Source organism: Vipera ursinii, assembly GCF_947247035.1.
Source record: "Vipera ursinii genome assembly, chromosome: Z".
NCBI classification, from domain to species: domain Eukaryota; kingdom Metazoa; phylum Chordata; class Lepidosauria; order Squamata; family Viperidae; genus Vipera; species Vipera ursinii.
The window spans coordinates 120,551,900-120,571,495 of record NC_139517.1 but is presented as its reverse complement, the minus strand read 5'-3'; positions in this window follow the sequence as shown (position 1 = coordinate 120,571,495).

Sequence of the window (19,596 nt, the reverse complement as noted above, 5' to 3'; positions counted from 1 at the left end):
CTGGAAAAGATAATCAAACAACAAATCAGCGAACACCTTGATGCGAATAAAGTCATCACTAAAAGTCAACATGGGTTTGTCAAAAACAGATCATGCCAGACAAATCTTATTACATTCTTGGACCAAGTGACAAAATTAGTGGACCAGAGGAATGCTGTAGATACAATTTACTTGGACTTCAGTAAGGCATTTGATAAAGTAGATCACAACCTACTACTTGATAAGATAGAAAAATGTGGGTTAGATAGCATCACCACCAGATGGATTCGTAGCTGGCTGACAGGCCGTACTCAGCGTGTGGTCCTCAATGGAACCGCATCTACATGGAGGGAAGTGTGTAGTGGGGTGCCCCAGGGTTCTGTTCTGGGCCCAGTGCTCCTCAATACCTTCATTAACGATTTGGATGAGGGGATAGATGGAGAACTCATCAAATTTGCAGACGACACCAAGCTGGCAGGAATAGCCAATACTCCAGAAGATAGGCTTAAAATACAGGAGGATCTGGACAGACTTGAACACTGGGCGCTATCTAACAAAATGAAATTCAATGGTGAAAAAAGTAAGGTTCTACATTTAGGCAGGAAAAATCAAATGCACAGGTACAGCATAGGTGGTACCTTGCTCAATAGTAGTAACTGTGAGAGGGATCTCGGAGTCTTAGTAGCCAATCACTTCAATATGAGCCAGCAGTGTGCTGCAGCTGCCAAAAAAGCCAACACAGTGCTAGGCTGCATTAACAGAGGGATAGAATCAAGATCAAGTGAAGTACTAATACCAATTTACAATGCTTTGGTAAGGCCACACCTGAAATACTGCATCCAGTTTTGGTCACCACGATGTAAAAAAGACTCTAGAAAAAGAGACTCTAGAAAGGGTACAGAGAAGAGCAACAAAGATGATTGGGGGACTGGAGGCTAAAACATATAAGGAACGGTTGCTGGAATTGGGTATGTGTAGTTTAACGAAGAGAAGGGTGAGGGGTGACATGATAGCAGTGTTCCAATATCTCGGGCTGCCACAAAGAAAAGGGAGTCAAGCTATTCTCCAAAGCACCTAAAAGCAGGACAAGAAACAATGGATGAAAACTAGTCAAAGAGAGAAGCAACCTAGAACTAAGGAGAAACTTCCTGACAGTTAGAACAATTAACCAGTGGAACAACCTGCCTCCAGAAGTGGTGAATGCTCCAACACTGGAAGTTTTTAAGAGGAGACTGGACAGCCATTTGCCTGAAATGGTATAGGGTTTCCTGCCTGAGCAGGGGGTTGGACTAGATGACCTCCAAGGTCCCTTCCAACTTACTATTATTATTTTTTATAAACAGCTCAAGGTGGTGAACATAAGTAATACTCCTCCCGTTCTATTTTCCCCACAACAACAATCCTGTGAGGTCAGTTGGGCCAAGAGAGAGAATGAATGGCTCAGCTTTCATGGCTGGCAGTACTAGAACTCATGGTCGTCTGGTTTCTAATCTGGTGCCTTAACCACTAGACCAAACTGGCTATTTCTAGTTATATTTCCAAATTTCATCTGCCCGGATATATCTCCATTTATATGTTGCTGCTCCCTAATTGAGAAGGAAAACTTCTTTCTTGTCTTATGCAAAAAGAGATCTTTCTTCTGTTAACCAGAGCTGAACATTGTCAATGGCTTTCTATGGGTTATCTCAAAAATCAGAAAGCGGATAGCATCTATTCAGATGAATTTTATTAAAGGCATTAGCTTTAGTAATAATCATTATTAAGTCATTAGGCGCACAGAATAGCTAAACTGATGTAAGATTTAAACTGGGACATGAACAGTGAGTTATAGCTCATGGAAAGCTTATGCCTTTTAATAAAGTTTGCTAGTCAGAAAAGATGCTGCCAGAGGACTTCCGGTTTGCTGATGTGGCTGCCATGGACATCTGGAGGGTGAGCTCCGTCTTCTGCGCCCAGTTTCGCTTCGCTGGGGGACCCTGGAAAGGTTTGAAAGTCGCCCTGTAGGGGCAACCAGCAAGGAGTGGATCCCTGTTGGATTGTGGGAGGGCAGTAGCCCTTCTGCTTGATCCAGGGCAGCCCTCCAAACTGGCAGACGAAAGACTGGCCATAGCAATATGGCTCTTCACTAGGCTGCAGCCAAAGTCACACCACCAGGCAATTTTAAAGCAGTGCAAATGAGACTGGGTGAGATCTACATCTCTTAAATCCTAACTATTTTTTTTACCTGCGTAAGCTGCTTAAAATACTCCCCCCCTCGTGGAAAAGGAAGGGAGATTTTATCTCTCCCTCTAGAAAAAGTGGCGACTAACTATCCAGAGGAGCTTAAAACGTTGAAAGAATAAATTGATCTTAATTGGAATTCTATTTTTTAAAGTTTGTGGACTAAAAGATTTTCTATGATTACTGAAGATCAGGGTTTCTACTTATAAAAAAGCAAAATTGAAAAGATTATAAAAACTTTGGATTTAAAAGGAAACTTTAAATGGTAAGGGGTGACATCGTGTGGCTAAGCCTGATACTACAATTTGTTATTATTCAAAAGAGACTTGGCCAGCAGCCCAGACAATAGATACGACTTATATAACCTTGAGACATCAGCTGACAAGCCCAGCTGTGTTCCCTATTTAGTGACAAAATCTTTTTTTGCATTTTCTGATTGTAAAGCTTCTAACCTAATATACTACTAAGAAAATATGGATGAAGTTCAGGAACAGATTCTCTATGCTGAAAGCAATTCATCAAACTATTCTTACAGCTACTGATGAAATAAGAGGTTACAGAAAAAAACAAGATGTCAGCCCAGTTATACAAATTCAAACTTTTACTACAACTAAAAAATCAACTACACAAAATATAACAGAAAACATGGAATAATTAAAGATTATGACAGAAGATTCAACTGATCAACAAATACAGTCAATGGAAAACCCAGAAAAGGGACTGACTATGGAAAAAGTAAAAGACTTTCTACATAAACCAGAAGGAACTTGAGGATCAAGAAGAACAAATTGAAGAGAAGATAAACAGTTCAGGACAACTATTTTGAGATGGAAAAATAGAGGGACGATTTGTTAGTCCTCTCAAAAAAATTGCAACCACATTGTTTTTTCTACATCAAACAATCTACATAACAGCAGGGAGATTTGTTTGATGACTCAAAAGCATGGACATGGAAGACGATTTGGCAAAGAAAGCCAGAATAAGACTGAAGAAAATTGGGGTTTTGACATACTCGTGAGAATTAAAATACTCAAATAGATAAAAGGTGTATTTTGAATACTAGATATTGTTATGAGATGAGATAAAGAAAACTTTGGTCATTTATAACTTAGAAGTATAAATATTAATAGTTAAATTTGAACATTGATTTACTTATAAAGGTTAAATGTAAAGGTAATTAAGATATATATATATAAGCTAAAATTTTTATCAATGAATGTAATATGTTTTATTTAGTGGTAATAAAAATTATTAGTTTAAATATGAGATAGTAGATATTAAGAGAAAAAGACAGGAAGTATTAAATGTTGAAATAGGAGGAATTTTGGTTATTAAATCTAAGATATCTGGAAATTACCAGAAAATAAGAATATTATATTGTATTACTAATTAGTTGATGTAAGATGGTGAGAATTCAAATAGATAAGATATGTATACTGAACATTAGATCTTGGAATGAATTGTGATAAAGGGAATTGGGGTTATTTAAAACTTGGAAATTATAAATATTAAACATTAAATATAAATATTAATAGGAAACTAAAAATTGGGAAAAATCAACCAGGACATTGATTGTCTAAAAAGATTGAATGTTAAAACAATTAGGATATGTATAAACTAAAAATTATTGATAAATGTAAGAAAGTTATTTTTTATTTAATCGATATAATAATTGTATTAATTTAAATATGAGACAGTAAATATCAAGGGGAAAAGAGAGGAAATATTTAATGTCAAAGTTTGAGATCTGTACTAAAGGTATTTGTATGTTATTGAATTATTAACCAATTCAGCCGCCACGTTGCTTTTCAAATATTCAAATGTAAAACTAGAAAACCAATAAAATTTTCTTAAAGAAAAAAAAAGATGCTGCTGGATTTCCTCTGAATTTTTATTGCTGTAGACCACGGGTGTCAATCTCGCCACATCACATGATGTGTTGCGATGTATTGCAATTTTTTTGCATTGCCGGAGCTGGGGTAGGCGCAGTCTCCATATTATGCAACTGGTCCATGGGCCGGCAGTTTGACACACTGCTGTAGACTAATACAGCTTCCTCCCAGAGTGATTTATTTCAATAGCTTTGGCTGAAATAAACTGTCCTTTGTTTCTGAACATTGGTGGTATTATTCTCAGGTTTTTATGACAAAATTGTTGCTTGTTCTGAGGATACACTGTCAGCTAGAAGGATCCAAATTCACTTGCTTGATGAAGTCAGAACTGAGTTAAAAATGTAAGAAAAGAAATAATGCTAATATTTAGAAACTGCCTTCATAGTGTTGAAAGCTGAGGGGTACAAAAAGCAAAACTAAATTAAAAGGAAAGCACCAGAGGAATTCCAATATATTAACTTGAGGGCAAGAGGATCTGGTGATCCCTTCCCTAAACCATTTGGCTCTGACTCTCCTGGACCACCCGTGCCTCATTCGATCATCATTTCAGATATATTTCCTTACCTAAACAGAAATAGATAAAAAAAAGCAGGGATAGAAAATGCTCCCAACTTCCTGCTGGCTTCCCCATTGAGTTTCTTTGTGGCAAGGAAATCTCTATCATTCTGTCATTATCATCTTTCTTTCCCTCCCTTCCTAGAATTCCTGTTGGCTTCCCCAATTGTTTGTGAGAAGCTTGCCAGGAAGTAAGTTAGTGGGAAAGCCAGCAGAAAGTTGAAAGTCCAAGGCCAGAAGGCAGGTAAGTGACTGCTGCTTGATGACTGAGGCAGTGAGGGAAGTGCAGAGATGCAGGTCAGAAATGGTATGTGGCATTGCACAAAAAGTGTTGGGCGGGTCAGGAAAGGTGCATGTGGGTGCTTGAGAGTGCCACATGGAATGGATTGGGGGCAGCTTGGATCCAGAAGGATGCATGAGTCATCGTGACCCAGTGGTTAGAATGCACAATTGCAGGCTAACTCCACCCACAGCGTGGAGTTCAATTCTGATTTGATTCAAGGTCGATTCAGCCTTCCATCCAAATGAAGACCCAGATTGTTGAGGGTAACATGCTGACATTGTAAACTGCTTAGAGAGGGCTGTAAATCACTGAAGCAGTATGTGAATGCCATTTCTATGAGGGTAATGATGTGTGAGAGGTGCTACAGGATTGAGATGGGTTCTTTGGGGAGCATGAGGTGCCATGCAGATTAGGGGAAATGCATAGGGCACAGGTCTGCAACCCGCGGCTCCGGAGCCGCATGCGGCTCTTTCAGCCATCTGCGGCTCCCTGTCCTCTGCCATGTGTAGTCCAAAAAAAAGTGGGACTAAAAATGTTCGTTCAATCAATTCAAATATGCAGGGTAGGTGCATATCTTGCCTTGGCTCCACTCTTCAGTCAAACCCTGTTCTCCGCATGCGTGCATGTACGCACATGCACACATTTTTTTGTGGCTCCCAGTTTTTCCTTTTGTGAGGAAACTGGTTCCGAGTGGCTCTTTCACTGTTTCAGGTTGCTGACCCCTGGCATAGGGGATGGTGTGGGTCAGGAAGGGTGTGTTTGGGTGTGCAAGAGGTGTTGCATGAGTCAAGGAAGGCACACAGGTTATGTGTGCTGGGGTGGCATGGTCTTGGAATGGTGCATGGGGCTTCTTCCTCCCTCCCTTCCCTTCCTCCTCCCTTTCCTTTCCTTTCCCAGCAGGCAAGTAAACAGATGGAGGAAGGAGCGAGGGATAGCGAGAGCAGTGGGGAAGCCTGCAGAAATTTGCAAAATGGGTAGTGATCATAACAGCAGCTGGGCAAAGCTAAAGCAGACAAAACTCCCCCCAAATTTCATTCCCTTGAGACTCAGGGATCACAAATATTGGATGCAATCTGTTGTTTAGCCCACCTGAGTTACCTTGATAGTTGCCCTGTGACGCACCATTTTGTCCAGTTAAAAGTTACAGGAACAAGAGTTTTATTAGGGTAGTATATAGACATTGCTATAAGGAGCTTGTGGTGTTTATGATAGTCAAGACCAATGTGCTGCTTAAGTAATTATAAACGAATAGGCTTGTGGATCTTTTTCAACTTACGCAACTTGGGCAGAACCCAGGTAAAATGCTCTTGTATTTCAATCCTACTTGAGATGGAATTGTCTCTAGCCAGAAAATTCTTCAGTTTCACTTCAGCATCTGGTTAACAAGAGCTCCCTCTGGCGACAGGTTCAGTCCATGTCCACTGGAAAAGTAGTATAGGGAGATGCCTCTCACAGGTTCCTCATAATATTCACTGTAGAATAAGTAAATAGATTGGGAATGTTCAAAGTCCCCACACAGCCAAACATTGTATGGGGTTACCTTGAGCCAATCATCACCTCAGCATCTTACAACGGGTATCACCCTGAATTCCTGGAGGAAGGCAAAATGTAAATGTATTCCTACTGTCAAAACCCATTCTTATTTTATTTCTTTTTTTTTTCTTTTTTTGTTGAGGGACCATTTATTTTTCAAAGATTTTAGACAAGATAAAGAGCACAAATACAAGCTTAAATTGATCAATTGAAAAAAGAATGCCATCTTATTTATAACCCTAATCTTAGGGTTAGGGTCTTAGGGTCTTTTATATCCCATTCCCTGAAACAAGCTTGCATGGAAGTTCATTTTCAGACAATGCGAGCAGTCTGTTTGAGTGGAAAATATACAAGATTATCAATTGCACACTGTTTAGGCTTTTGTGATAATTAAACAGGTGAAAGAACTTTTTACATTGCAAATTATATCAGGAACCCAAGCAAGATTTATTATGCCTTTGTTAACCCAACTATTATTTTTATTTTTTTTATTCAGTTCAGCATAGGAAAAAACCTTATTTGAGTGATGTAGACAAACATGTAGCTAAAAAAGTTGCATTGCAATGACTGGAGGAAGATTATTTCATTTCATTTCTATTTCATTCCACCTTTTCCTGGGTTTTGCCATATTTCCAAGGGGTCTATTACTTTCACTTCCTCCATTCGCTACAATGTAATCCTTTATTTTGTTTATTGGGTCTGTATCCTCTTTCTGAACTCTTACTTTTTAAACTGTCAGTTAAGAACAAAGGAAATAAGGAATGTAACATCAGTGCCTGGATACGGGCCATGTTATCTCCCCAGTTCACACAATGGACTTAACGCTTGGGGATTGGCTATTTAGATTATTTAGAATCTAGTTATGTTGCACTTCAGTCTTTAAATAATTAACCTAGTATATACATAACAATATATGATGTTTTCCATGGTGAGCTTAACATCAATAACAACATTTACTAAAAAGGCTAAAATAATTTCTGGTGGTATTATCTGTACATTAAGATTTTGTTTACACAATCTTTCACTGTGCAATGTTGCACAGGCAAGTTGTTTGCAGCGAAGGCAGGAACTTTGCACCCTCCCTGCTGCCCAACTATACCATCTCAACTAGGTAAGTAAGATATATATTTGCAAATAGGATGGCAATAAACAATTTAGGCTGCATTTACATCAGGGCTTTTCAACCTTTTCAGAAACTGTCATAAGTAACAGACCAGTTGTCAAGCATCCAAGTTTTGATCACTTGACCACAGGGATGCTGCAACAGTTGTTAAGTGTGAAAAATTATCATGTCACTTTTTTCAGTGCTGTTGTAATTTTGAATGGTTACTAAATGTCGTAAGTCAAGGGCTATCTGTTCAGCAGCTGAATATGTTTTCCAAAGTTTTCATGGATATTGTGTCATGCATTTCTTCACTGTCCATTTTAAGGCTGGTTGCTGTACCAGCTGCTATTAGTTTAGTCTCCTTTATAGTCTAGTTAATCTTTGTCCTGGTTTTTTTAATGTGCTTTTTTTGCTTTCACTACTAGAGCTTCCAGATCATTTGCATTAAAAAACAGATGCTTGCACTCTCCACAAGCTTTAAATAAACAATGTTTGAGGTGAATAAACATGATTTCCCCAAATGTCATTCCTTGCATCCATCCACGCAACCATTTCTATTCCAAATTTGGAATATTGTTTTCAAAAATGACAACCACTGACAACCTGTCTCCTTACATTCCTCGCCCACTCCCCCTATTCCGTTATAACTGAATTTTTGAGCCTTGGTGGAGCAGTGGGCTAATGCCTCCTTAAGTAACACCAGCTGCCTGCAATTAGTGCAGGTTTGCATCCCACCAGGCTCAAGGTTGACTCAGCCTTCCATCCTTCCGAGGTAGGTAAAATGAGGACCCAGATTGTTGGGGGCAATTAAGCTGACTTTGTAATGATGCCGCTTGGGGGTGTGTGAAAGCCCTAACAAGCAGGCATATACATAGACTGAAGGCTACTGCTAAGCTTGTAAGCCGCCCTGAGTCTTCGGAGAAGGGCGGGATATAAATGTAATAAAAATAAAATAAAAAAATAAAATAAAATAATTTTTTCTTTAGGCCCAAGAGAGACCTCTCTTGGCACACAATGCTCCAGATTGGGGAAGCATGGAGAAGCTTCCAGACCTGAACCTGTTTGCCATTTCAGCCACCTGAGTCTCCCACAGGAAGAAGAGAATGCAAGGTGTTCCAGTAAATAAATAGATACCTATTATTGAAAATGATTTACATTCACCCTATAGAATTTCTGGAATTTTTTAATTGTAACATATTGCAGAAAGATCCAGGCTGGGCTGAAATAATGCATCTGGTGGAAGAGTCCCTTTGATATTTTTAGTCTTAAGAAAGATCAGTGGAAAGAGAGGTCTCGGATCACCTTTGGTACATCAGTGGCAGCTTAACAGAACCTGGGTGCCCCAGCAACCAAATGTTGGCCTTTCTGTAGATGGAAGGTTTCTTATTAATTGCAAGGCTTTGCAGAAGTTATCTGAAGCTGTGTGGGAAAAGCAGCATTTATTCTTGAAATAAAAAAGGAGGGGCTTTGCCTTGGAGACACAGGTGAAAACTGGCAACAGCTGCTCTACCTGGTCGTGCCTAAATGAATATGTAATGGTGTCTCTCTGGGAGCCAACCCAACAATAAAAAGATGTAACCATGGAACATCTGGAAAAGCTCCTCCATAAAAGAATATTTCATTTATTTTGAAATGGGTGGGGACTACTGGGGAAATAATTTTAATTGCTTAAATGAATGAACAACATTTTGTTTACTCCCAAAATGAAATCTGGAAAATATAATAATGACAGCACTTTTTTACCTGACCGGCAAGTCCTAGGAAAAGAGAGAAAGATATATACAGGTAGTTCTTGACTTATGACAGCTTGTCCATCTTGGCCATGTGCCGCAAGGGGTAAGTTGGTCATGTGACCTACCTGATTTTATTTATATATATATTGCAGCTGTCATTAAGAAAACACAGTGGTTATGAAGTGCCCAGTGCAGCCATTAAGTGGGTTGTGCAGTTGTTAAGGGAACCAATGGTTTGCTATGGGCGCAGTTTTGCTGGAAACCACAACTGCCCGTCTTTTTGCAAACAGTCATAAAAAGAGGTAATGTGACTGTGTGATGCTGCAAATGGCTGTACATGCAGTCACGTGACCAAGAGGCTGAAGTATGATCATGTCACTGCAGGAGGGCCTGACTGTCAGAACTTTGGGTCATAAATAGCCCCAAGGTAGGTCAGTTGTAACTTTGAACGATGTTCACAGCATCAATTTGCCAAGAAATACATATCCTTATAAGCTACTTGACAGTGAGTTGGGCAGCCGCATACATTTTGTTAAATAAATAAATGTATATCATCAGATCACTGAGGATATCTCAGCCTTTGGCCAAGAAAGAGCTCATTCAATATACGTTCATATACATTCTGAATAGGACTAAAGAGAGCATCATGCAACACAACAGGAATGGAAGTTGGGCCTCTCCTCCTCAGTTGCTGGTGGCTGGAATCAATCCCAGAGAAAAGAAACAAACCAGCACAATGCTATGCTACCTGTCTTCCCATCCTCTGAACTAACCCAGAAGGATACCTGGTCCAATAAGGGAGAAGTATCCAACCTTTGGGCCACCTTTTGGGACTGGTTCTGTGGAGAGGTTTTTCTCCAGACCGGAGAGTGGTTTTGTGTGCTGCCTGCATCCTGCGGATGGGGCTTTGTTTGTTTGTGTGGAGCAGTTGTTGGTATGCCCAGCCCGGTACTGGTCCACGGACCAGGGGTTGGGGACCCCCGCACTAGGGGAATGATGGATGCACATCCCCTATCCTGCCCTCTACATTGAAAAGCACAAGCAACACCATCGCCATCCCAGAGCCAGGCCAACTAAGAGGGATTCACTTCTTTCAGGGTCTTCTGAAGCTGCTGCACCATCAACCTTTCAATCACCTCCCCCCCCTCCCAAATGAAAGTTAGATCCTTGAAAATTGTTCAGCATGGGGGGGTGTTCCATTAATGCAGGCTTCCCCAACCCTCATTCCACGGACCAGTCCCGGTCAGCACTCTGCAGAGAACCAGGCCACCCAAGCGGTGGGCAAGCATGCAAGGCTCCATTTGCACCACGAAACCATCCCCTCCCCCACCCTGCCAGCACCAGTGTGGCTGCAGGTCTGCAGAGCCAGAAAGGATGGGGACTGCTGCTTGAACGGCTTCTTGGAGAGGAGGCAGGGGACAAACCAGGACCTCTTTAAGAAGTAAAGCAATAGCTCCTCACTCAAAAAGAAATTAAGCACCACCAGAACCCACTCACATGACACCTCCCCAGGACACCTTACTAAGCCAGGACGGGCATGGATCTAAAGAGCAGATGGCCCAGCTCATAGTCCTGGGGATGCTCTCCATTTACTCATGTTTGGCAATCATTCCATGATAACCAGAGCAGACTCTTCCCCAGACACCTCCTCTGAATCTGTCTCAAGGCCTGCGTCCAACTATGAATGAATCCAAGCGACTTTTCCAACAGATACGAACAAGTTCCTCTGCATTCTCCCAGCAAGAGGCTCTCCAAGGCCCCCTTTACCCAAGAGCACTTGTATCACCTGGGCTGTGGGATGGCTACCTGCAGATTTCTATTTTATTTTATTTTATTTTAATCCCATTTATATCCCGCCCTTCTCCAAAGACTCAGGGCGGCTTACAATTAAGCACAAATCAAATGTGCTTAGCAATAGCCTTCATTCTATGTATATGCCTGCTTATTAGGGCTTTCGCCCCCCCCCCCAAGCGGCATTATTACAAAGTCAGCTTATTGCCTCCAACAATCTGGGTCCTCATTTTACCTACCTCGGAAGGCTGAGTCAACCTTGAGCCTGGTGGGATGCGAACCTGCAATAATTACAGGCAGCTGGTGTTACTTAAGGAAGCATTAGCCCACTGCTCCACCAAGGCTCAACAAGGCTGAAGAAATACTGAGGGCCTTACTGTGACTCTGACCTGTGTTGGTCAAATTCACCTCCTGTTGAGCACTGAAGATGTTCCAGATGTCTCACCTGATGTTTCATCTCCTTTAACACTTCCATGAATCATGGGGAGGGACAGGATCCATAAGAGGGAAGAGGTTGCAAAGTGCGATCCAATGCAAACTCTCAGCTGAGTCCTACTCCAGGTAGGCTTCAGATGGACAGAAACAGCCCCAGCTCCCTCTGAAAGACAGCTGAGCCCGTCAGCTACCAATGGGAAACCAATCTAATGGGTCTAGCTTCCCTGCAGTGATGTTAGAGAATTCCATGGTAATCAGAGTGATATGGTCATGATAAGGGAGACACCAAGAACTCCCACAATTTCAGATCACATAGCCTCTGACAGGAACACCAGATCCAGTGTGTGAACACTATTTCCATGTCAGACACTGAAAGATTTGGAATAGGCCCATGGTTGTCATGGTTACCATGGTCTCCTGAGCCACCTCAGATTCTACTGCTAGAGAAGGCAGATTAAAGTCGCCCAAGACCATAAGTGCTACTGCCAACCCAGAAATGGAGTCAAGGAGTTCAGGCAGGGAGATTGGTATGTAGTATTGAGGCTGGTAGAACAGCAACAATCCCAGCTGATCTCTAGATCCCAGTCTAAAGAACAGGGTCTCCCATTCAGCACCCCTGAAAGCTGTAAGACATTTTTAGATGACCACTATACCTCCATCCTTAACCCATAGTCTTGGCTGATGCCACAGCAGAAATCCAGCTGGGCATATCTCCTAAAAGGCTACCCCACTTCCAGACCCAGCCAGGCCTCTTAAATACATTCTAGGTGAGCCCCACTCATCAATGATTAAGATGGTGGAGAGAGAGGGAGCCACTGTCAGGCTATCCTAGTAATTTTGTTTGCTGTGGTGTACTGTGGTGAGGATGCTGCTTAGAGCATGTGTCTGGGTCAGTTCAGGCTGGACAGAGGATAAAAGGGTCCTACTGGAGTGAAAACAGAGCTGAGGGTGATTGTGTTTGTCATTTGCTGTTTTGTGGTATTTTTACAGCATTTGGCTGGCTTCACTTGCCAGTGTCACAGTTCCTAATGTGTTGGATAAAATGGTGGCATTTTGAATAGGGTGGTCGTTTGGGGTTGCTCTATGACCAACCATCTCTATGATGTAATTATTATATCCACTTCCTTTTCTTGTGCCTCACACAATGATTTATTTCCTGCTCCTTATACTTTAAAAAAAACATCCTTAGCCAGCAAGATTTCCTCTCTCGGTTTATTGTTAACATTAAATGTGAAGGCAATCAGTGTGCCTTCTTGTAAAAAAATGTTAGTTAAAACACACCATGTTTTAGAATGCCTAAACTCAGTGAGGATATTGAACATTGAACCAAGATGGCAGTTACAAATGACTATGTTTTATGAGGTGTCGTGACCTATGTAGGAAGGGGCCAGAGCTTCGAACACATAGTTTTGGGGACTATCTTGATTTTTCCCCCCTAATTTTTAATCTAAAGAAAGCTTATTATATAGTATAATATAAAATACAGGTGGCCTTTGACTTACATCCACAGTTAAGCCCAAAATTCCTGTTGCTAAGCAAGACAGTTGTTAAGTGAGTTTTGGACTATTTTACAACCTTCCTTGTCACAGTTGTTAGGTAAATCTCTGCACTTGTTAAATTATTAACATAGTTGTTAAGTGAATCTGGCTTCCCCAATTGACTTTGCTTGTCAGAAGGTTGCAAAAGGAGACTACGTGACCCCGAGACATTGCAATAAAGTCGGAAGGGACCTTGGAGGTCATTTAGTCCAACCCCTGCTCAGGCAGGAAACCCTATACCATTTCAGACAAATGGTTGTCCAGTCTCTTCTTAAAAACTTCCAGTGTTGCAGCATTCACAGCTTCTGGAGGCAGGTTGTTCCACTGATTAAATGCCAGTTGCCAAGTGTCCGAATTTTGATCACATGACCACAGGGATGTTCCAACAGTTGTGTGAAAAATGATCATAAATCACTTTTTTCAGTGCTGTTGTAACTGTCACTAAATGAATGACTGTAAATCAAGGACTATCTGTATTAAAGTACATAATGTATGCAACAATACCATAATAGTGCAAACTCTAGGCCATTTTCTATCTTCATACAATATATTGCCCCATAAACAGATAAAGATTGAGTTTGCCTGATATGATATGTTGTAAACAAATCAAGGCATCAGCTACCCTTTTAGTTTCAGATCTTCAAAGAAGGCCAGAATAGGAAATTCACCCCCAAAATTTGCCCGAGACTCTAAGGTTAGAGCAATGAAATTAGGATTTTTTTTCTTATGTTTTCTTTGTGGTCTTAAAAAATGTTGGTTGCCATATCATTATTGGACCTTTCTCCTTTATTTCTCCAAGGTCATCTCCATGGCCATCTGTACTGAGAACTCTGAATTTCCTTCAAATTAATAATTTTATTAAACTGATCAAAATATAAAATTAAAATAAAAATGAAAATAGTGAGAAAGTGGAGGAGGGAAAAGGGGAAAGAGGAGGTATAAAGTAAAGAAGAAAAGAAAAGAAAAGCATTGACTTCCAACTCTTTTTATTGCAGCAGAATAACATAATAATACTCAGTGCTTTTTTTGTAAAAGAAAAAGGTGCCGGAACTCACACATGTCGTACAACCCTACAAGGTTCCATCCCAAAAAGGTGCCGGAACTCCGTTCTGAACATTCTATGAGAAAAAAAAAGCCCTGATAATACTAAGTCTCAACTTTTTACGTTTACATACTTAATATGTACTAGCCCATTTCTATAACAACCAATTTATCTAACCCTGATTTTTTTTAACCTGGAGATTTCCCTGCATAACGCAACCATGAAAATATTCTGGAGTCCCTTAAGATGACCAAAACAAATGAATAGCCAATTCTGGTTTGCACCCTCTGGCATATAGTAACTGGCTCAGCGTTCAGTGCCTGGGACCTTCTTAAAAAGAAGGAAAACAATTGGTGAGATAGGAAAAATTCAACTGTTCTGTTATGGAAGTCTCCTGTGAACCCACTTCAGAAAAAAAACAAAATTAGGCAATCTGCTTACAATACATGGTTTCACTTTTGAGTGCCTAATTAATCAGCACTGCCATCCATACATAATGATAGGCGGGTGGGGCATCCCGTCTCTAATTAATCAGCTCAGTTCTCATCTTTTCCTTTTCTGCGTCTCTGACTGCCATGTTAGAATTACGGTCTTTTCCATGTTAGAATCATGGTCTTCCTTAAAATTTACAATGGAGCAGTTGCAAAATTATTGGGAGCTGGGAGTGGAACAGGAACATTACTGAAGTCCTTAATTTGAACATGCTGTCAAAATGTGCTTTCGATGAAATTACTTTTTTATGGCATTTATTTGTTCAATTTTATAGCCACCAGCTCCCATAAAGGCTGCATCAGTACTTCAGTTCATATAATACCATAAACTCTGATACATGAGCTCTGGCTTAGCATACTGTATGAATTCAACACAAACCTTGGAATGAACAAAAGCATCATGCAACCTGATTGCAAACCAAGTATTCATAAACAATTTATTAAACTGTTTATTTAATTAGTGTTATCCAGGTGTTTAGACTGTTTGGAATATGCTGTTGTAAGTAGCCCAGAGTTACTTGGGTGAGATGGGCAGTGTAGAAATTTAGAAAATAAAATCTACCCCCTCAAAAAATAAAATTTGCAAGATTTTATTCCATACAATGTTGCTTGCGTCAGTTTTTGAGTGTCATGTCTCACGGAACGACTGCAGATTATGAATAGATAAACCGCTGACCGGAACTCCCCCCTCATCACCTCGTGCAGTTTCAGAGTTCGAATTGAGTCCGAACGAAAGCCTCGGGAATACCGCAAGTCCTCCAGTGTACAGCAAGAAAGCTGCTCTTTGGCGCCCCTGCTGGAGACGGAGCGGTGGAGCTTTTTATCCAGGGCGGGCGCCGGTCTGTTCCATTTTGCTTACGAAATGAATTAGATTTGGCCGAACCAGAAGGCGCGCAGATTCGTTCAGTTAAAAGAATTCTGGGAATCGAAACCATTAATGCAACAGCCACGAGTACTGGGAAGGGATAAGCCAGGGAGGAAGGCGCAAATATTAATGCAATAAACTCAAAACTAGGTTGAACTGCACGAGAACCATTAACTTACATTTCTGCTAGCTGATTTAATATGATTCTTCCCAGGGATGTAGGGGAAAAAAAATCAACAGTGGATTTTGCCTGCCGGGAGTTCCCGGTATGGCGATGTCGCTTTCTTCCCAAGAACACAACAAATAGTATGCCAAAGCTTCGAGATATTTTGAGTTCGTTTCCTGCCTAGGAATTTTTGGACTGTTTTTTCACCCCCAAAACTGAACCAGGTGTGACTCTGCTTATCTTTCTGAAATCCGGACATACGCCTTTGTCCCCCTCACTTCCTTGGCTTGTATAACGTTTGTCTTTGTTTTATTTATATTATATCCCGCCATTGTTAATTTTTAGTAAACGTCTCAAGGCAGTGAACATACTAATACTTTTTCCTCCTACTCCAATTTTTCCCGTATCAATAATCCTATGGAGGTGGGTTTGGCTAAGAGAGAGGAAGTGTCCCAATCACCCAGCCGGCTTTCATGCCTAAGGCGGGACTAGAACTCACCATCTCCTGGTGATTGGTCCGAAGTCACTCAGTCGGCTTCCATACCTACATTGGGACTAGAAGTCACCCAACCGGCTTTCACGCCTAATGACAGAACCAGTGGTGGGATTCAAATAGGTGAACAACCGGTTCTCTGTGTGGATGCCACTTTCGGAAGTCCATTCCTGAGCAACAAACCGGTGGTGCGAACTGGCTGAATCCCACCACTGATTAGAACTCACAGTCTCTTGGCTTCTAGCCTGATGCCTCAACCACTAGCATAGGGGTAGGCAACCCTGGCTCTTTTATGACTCATGGACTTCAACTCCCAGACTTCCTGAGCCAGCCACGCTGAGGGGAAAGGGAGAGGTTTCCAAGCTGAGCCATGCTGGCTCAGGAATGCTGGGAGTTGAAGTCCACGAGTCATAGAAGAGCCAAGGTTGCCTACCTCTGCACTAGACCAAACTAGTTCTTTCTATGGACGCCCACCTACTTGGGACTGGGAAGGGGGCGCGCGGGAGGAGAGGCACATCCCTTCGAAGTCCAGGATGGGAGGCCGGGCGAGAGTGCCTTCATTAGTGAGTTGTCGCCCAGCACTGGTGGACTAAACCATCTCTTTGATGGCTGAGCTCTTTACTACAATCACGTGGCACGAACCCCACCGGCAAATCTGGAGTAACAGTGCATCTCCCGGCGGCTGTGTGGAGATGTCAGGCTGCGTTCCGACACACACCCGGAGCAAGTTGCTAAGAGTCGGCAGATGGCAGCAAGGCTCATTATAAGGAGCCAACCGCAGTGTTTCTCAACTCCGGTAACTTTAAGCTATGTGGACTTCAACGCCCAGAATTCCCTCAGCTAGTCTGGGAGTTGAAGTCCATAAACCTTAAAGTTGCCAAGATTGAGAGAAATTGCCCAATGGTTATAAGAAAGATCCCTGTAAGTCAAAATAAGAGAAAGTATCACAGCGTGTGCTTGTGTACTATTTACAAAGCCACCGTTCCTCTAAACCAGGGGTAGGCAACCTCGGCTCTTTTATGACTCACGGACTTCAACTCCCAGAATCCCTGAGCCAGCTATGCTATGCTATGCTGGCTCAGGAATTCTGGGAGTTGAAGTCCGTGAGTCATAAAAGAGCCGAGGTTGCCTACCCCTGCTCTAAACGCTGCCTTTCCTCCGGTTAAACGAATCACAAAGATTTAGCTTGTTTCCTCCGGCCCCTAAATCGGGCAGGCGGAAAAACGCACAGCCAGCGACCCGCTTCTCTTTACAAGCAAGCCCCACTTAGACAGAGGACTCAACCGGTCGTACTGCGGAGCAGCCAGAAGTAAAACCAAGGCGAATTGCTGCCCGAACCGAATGATTCTGCTACGTTTCCCGTTCGATGCATCCTTTCCGCCTTGGTCTCTTCCTCAAGTCTTGGAGGGGGGGGTCCCAAAGTTGCGGCTTTAGACAAAATTGATCAGGGCCTCATTCAACGGCCAAAGCGACTCCTGACAAGAGGTTTCTTATTGCGCAGCGGTTTAACTTCGTTTCCTCCCCTCCCCCGCACCCCGCTCCCTAGATGGCCGAAGGCTCCGAAGAAGCGGTTCCTTCTTCGCTTGTTTCCTATGTCTGCAAGCTTGAATTTCGGACCCCCTCCCCGAAATCTTGCTTTAGAAGCCGTGCACCTTGTACGAATCCCCACCAACCGCATTCATACATGCTAAAAGTACGATCTATGCAGTAGATCGCGTCTGCTTTTTGTACATCAAACACGAACAGTCTCGGAGCGTCTGACTTGGCGCCACAGGCCGCCGCAAGCCCACCGGCAACCCGGTTAGAGAACTAAGGGACGCAGCGGCCTACAAGTAGCTTGAGTCAACAAGTGCTTGAACTTAGAAACGAGAGGTCATAGGGCGGGGTAGCTACTGCTCTGGGCCCGGACCTCCTGGGGGGACTGCGAAGGCAGACCCAGTTCCTAGCGCCGAGAGTTCGGTCGCTGGGGTCGGATGGAGAAAGCCGCGCCGTGTGTACGTGCGCGCACCTTCGCTTGTTTTTTTATTCCTGGCGATTAACCTAGATTCCCTGCAGTTTTGTTGGAAAGATTTCAGGTATGTCCTGGCTTTCTTCCTACGTCTGATGGGGAGACTGACTGGTCCAAGATCACCCAGTTGGTTTAATGCCCAATGCAGGACTAGAACTCAGATTCTCCAGTCTGGTGCCTTAAGTTCAACATCAAAGTGGTTCCCTAGCAGGGGCTAATTGTAGAAAAGACGGCCCGGGGGAACCCACCGCCAGCCGTGGCTTCACACGGCAGCAAACTCGCTCGCCCGCCCGCCGCCGGAGTACAGCCTTTCCAGCTGCGGCACTGGGCGGGCACTTGCTTCCCCTGCACGGCCGGGAGCCGAGTGGGGTCAAGAGCGACTTCCTCGCGCAGTTCATCCGCGCTGTGTTCCTTCTCCGGTTTTCGCGGGACTGAGCCAAGGGGCGTTGGCTGCGGAGAGGACAGAAAGCGCAGCAAGGCCTGGAGTCAGACGAGATCCTCAGCCGTTCTCTCGCGCCACCTCCCTCATTGCCCCCCCCCTTGTCGGGATCTCCTTTAAAGAACAGGAAACTCCGTCTGGAATCCGAGTCGGAGCGAGTCGAATCCAAACTAGCAAGGGGAAAATCCCTTCAGTTGGAATGCCAGACCTGGAAGAACGAGAAGAGGGTTCAAGGAGGGTATGTTGGGGGCGGGGTGAAGGGCTTCCGGCGTTGGCATCCAGTCGTTGGCATCCAGTCGACGGACTAAGTTTAGGTAAAGGTAAAGGTTCCCCCGCACATGCGTGCTAGTCGTTTCCGACTCTAGGGGCCTGTGCTCATCTCCGTTTCAAAGCCAAAGAGCCAGCACTTGTCCAGGGACGTCTCCATGGTCATGTGGCTGGCACTGACTAGACGCCAAAAGCGCACGGAACGCTGTTACCTTCCCACCGTAGCGGTCCCTATTTTTCTACTTGCATTTTTATGTGCTTTTGAACTGCTAGGTTGGCAGAAGCTGGGACGAGTAACAGGCGCTCACTCTGTTACGCATTCGACCCGCCAAACTGCCGACCTTCTGATCAACAAGCTCAGCGTCCTAACCCACTGAGCCACCGCGTCCCTTGGACTAAGTTTAGGCACACCTAAATTCTTGCTCATCCTTCTTTGCAGCCGGGTTTAAACGAGCGCTTGATCCAAACAGCTGCCTGGTCTGCGGTTACTATTGGATTGGGACGAGCAAATATTTGGAACCAGCCGCCGGGGTTGCAACCAGTCACCGCTTGGGGTTTTATTTTTCTAGTAAGGGTCGTAAGGTTTCAAAAAGCAACAAAACATGTGGAAAAATAACAGACCATAAAAATCAAACTGGGTTGTTGTTGTTTTTTTGAGTTTCAAACAAATCAACCCCGCGTAAGAAACGTATGAGAAGGACAGAATAACAAGCTGCCCCCGCAAATGCAATTGATCCAGCTAGCTAGGCAGAACATTTGCC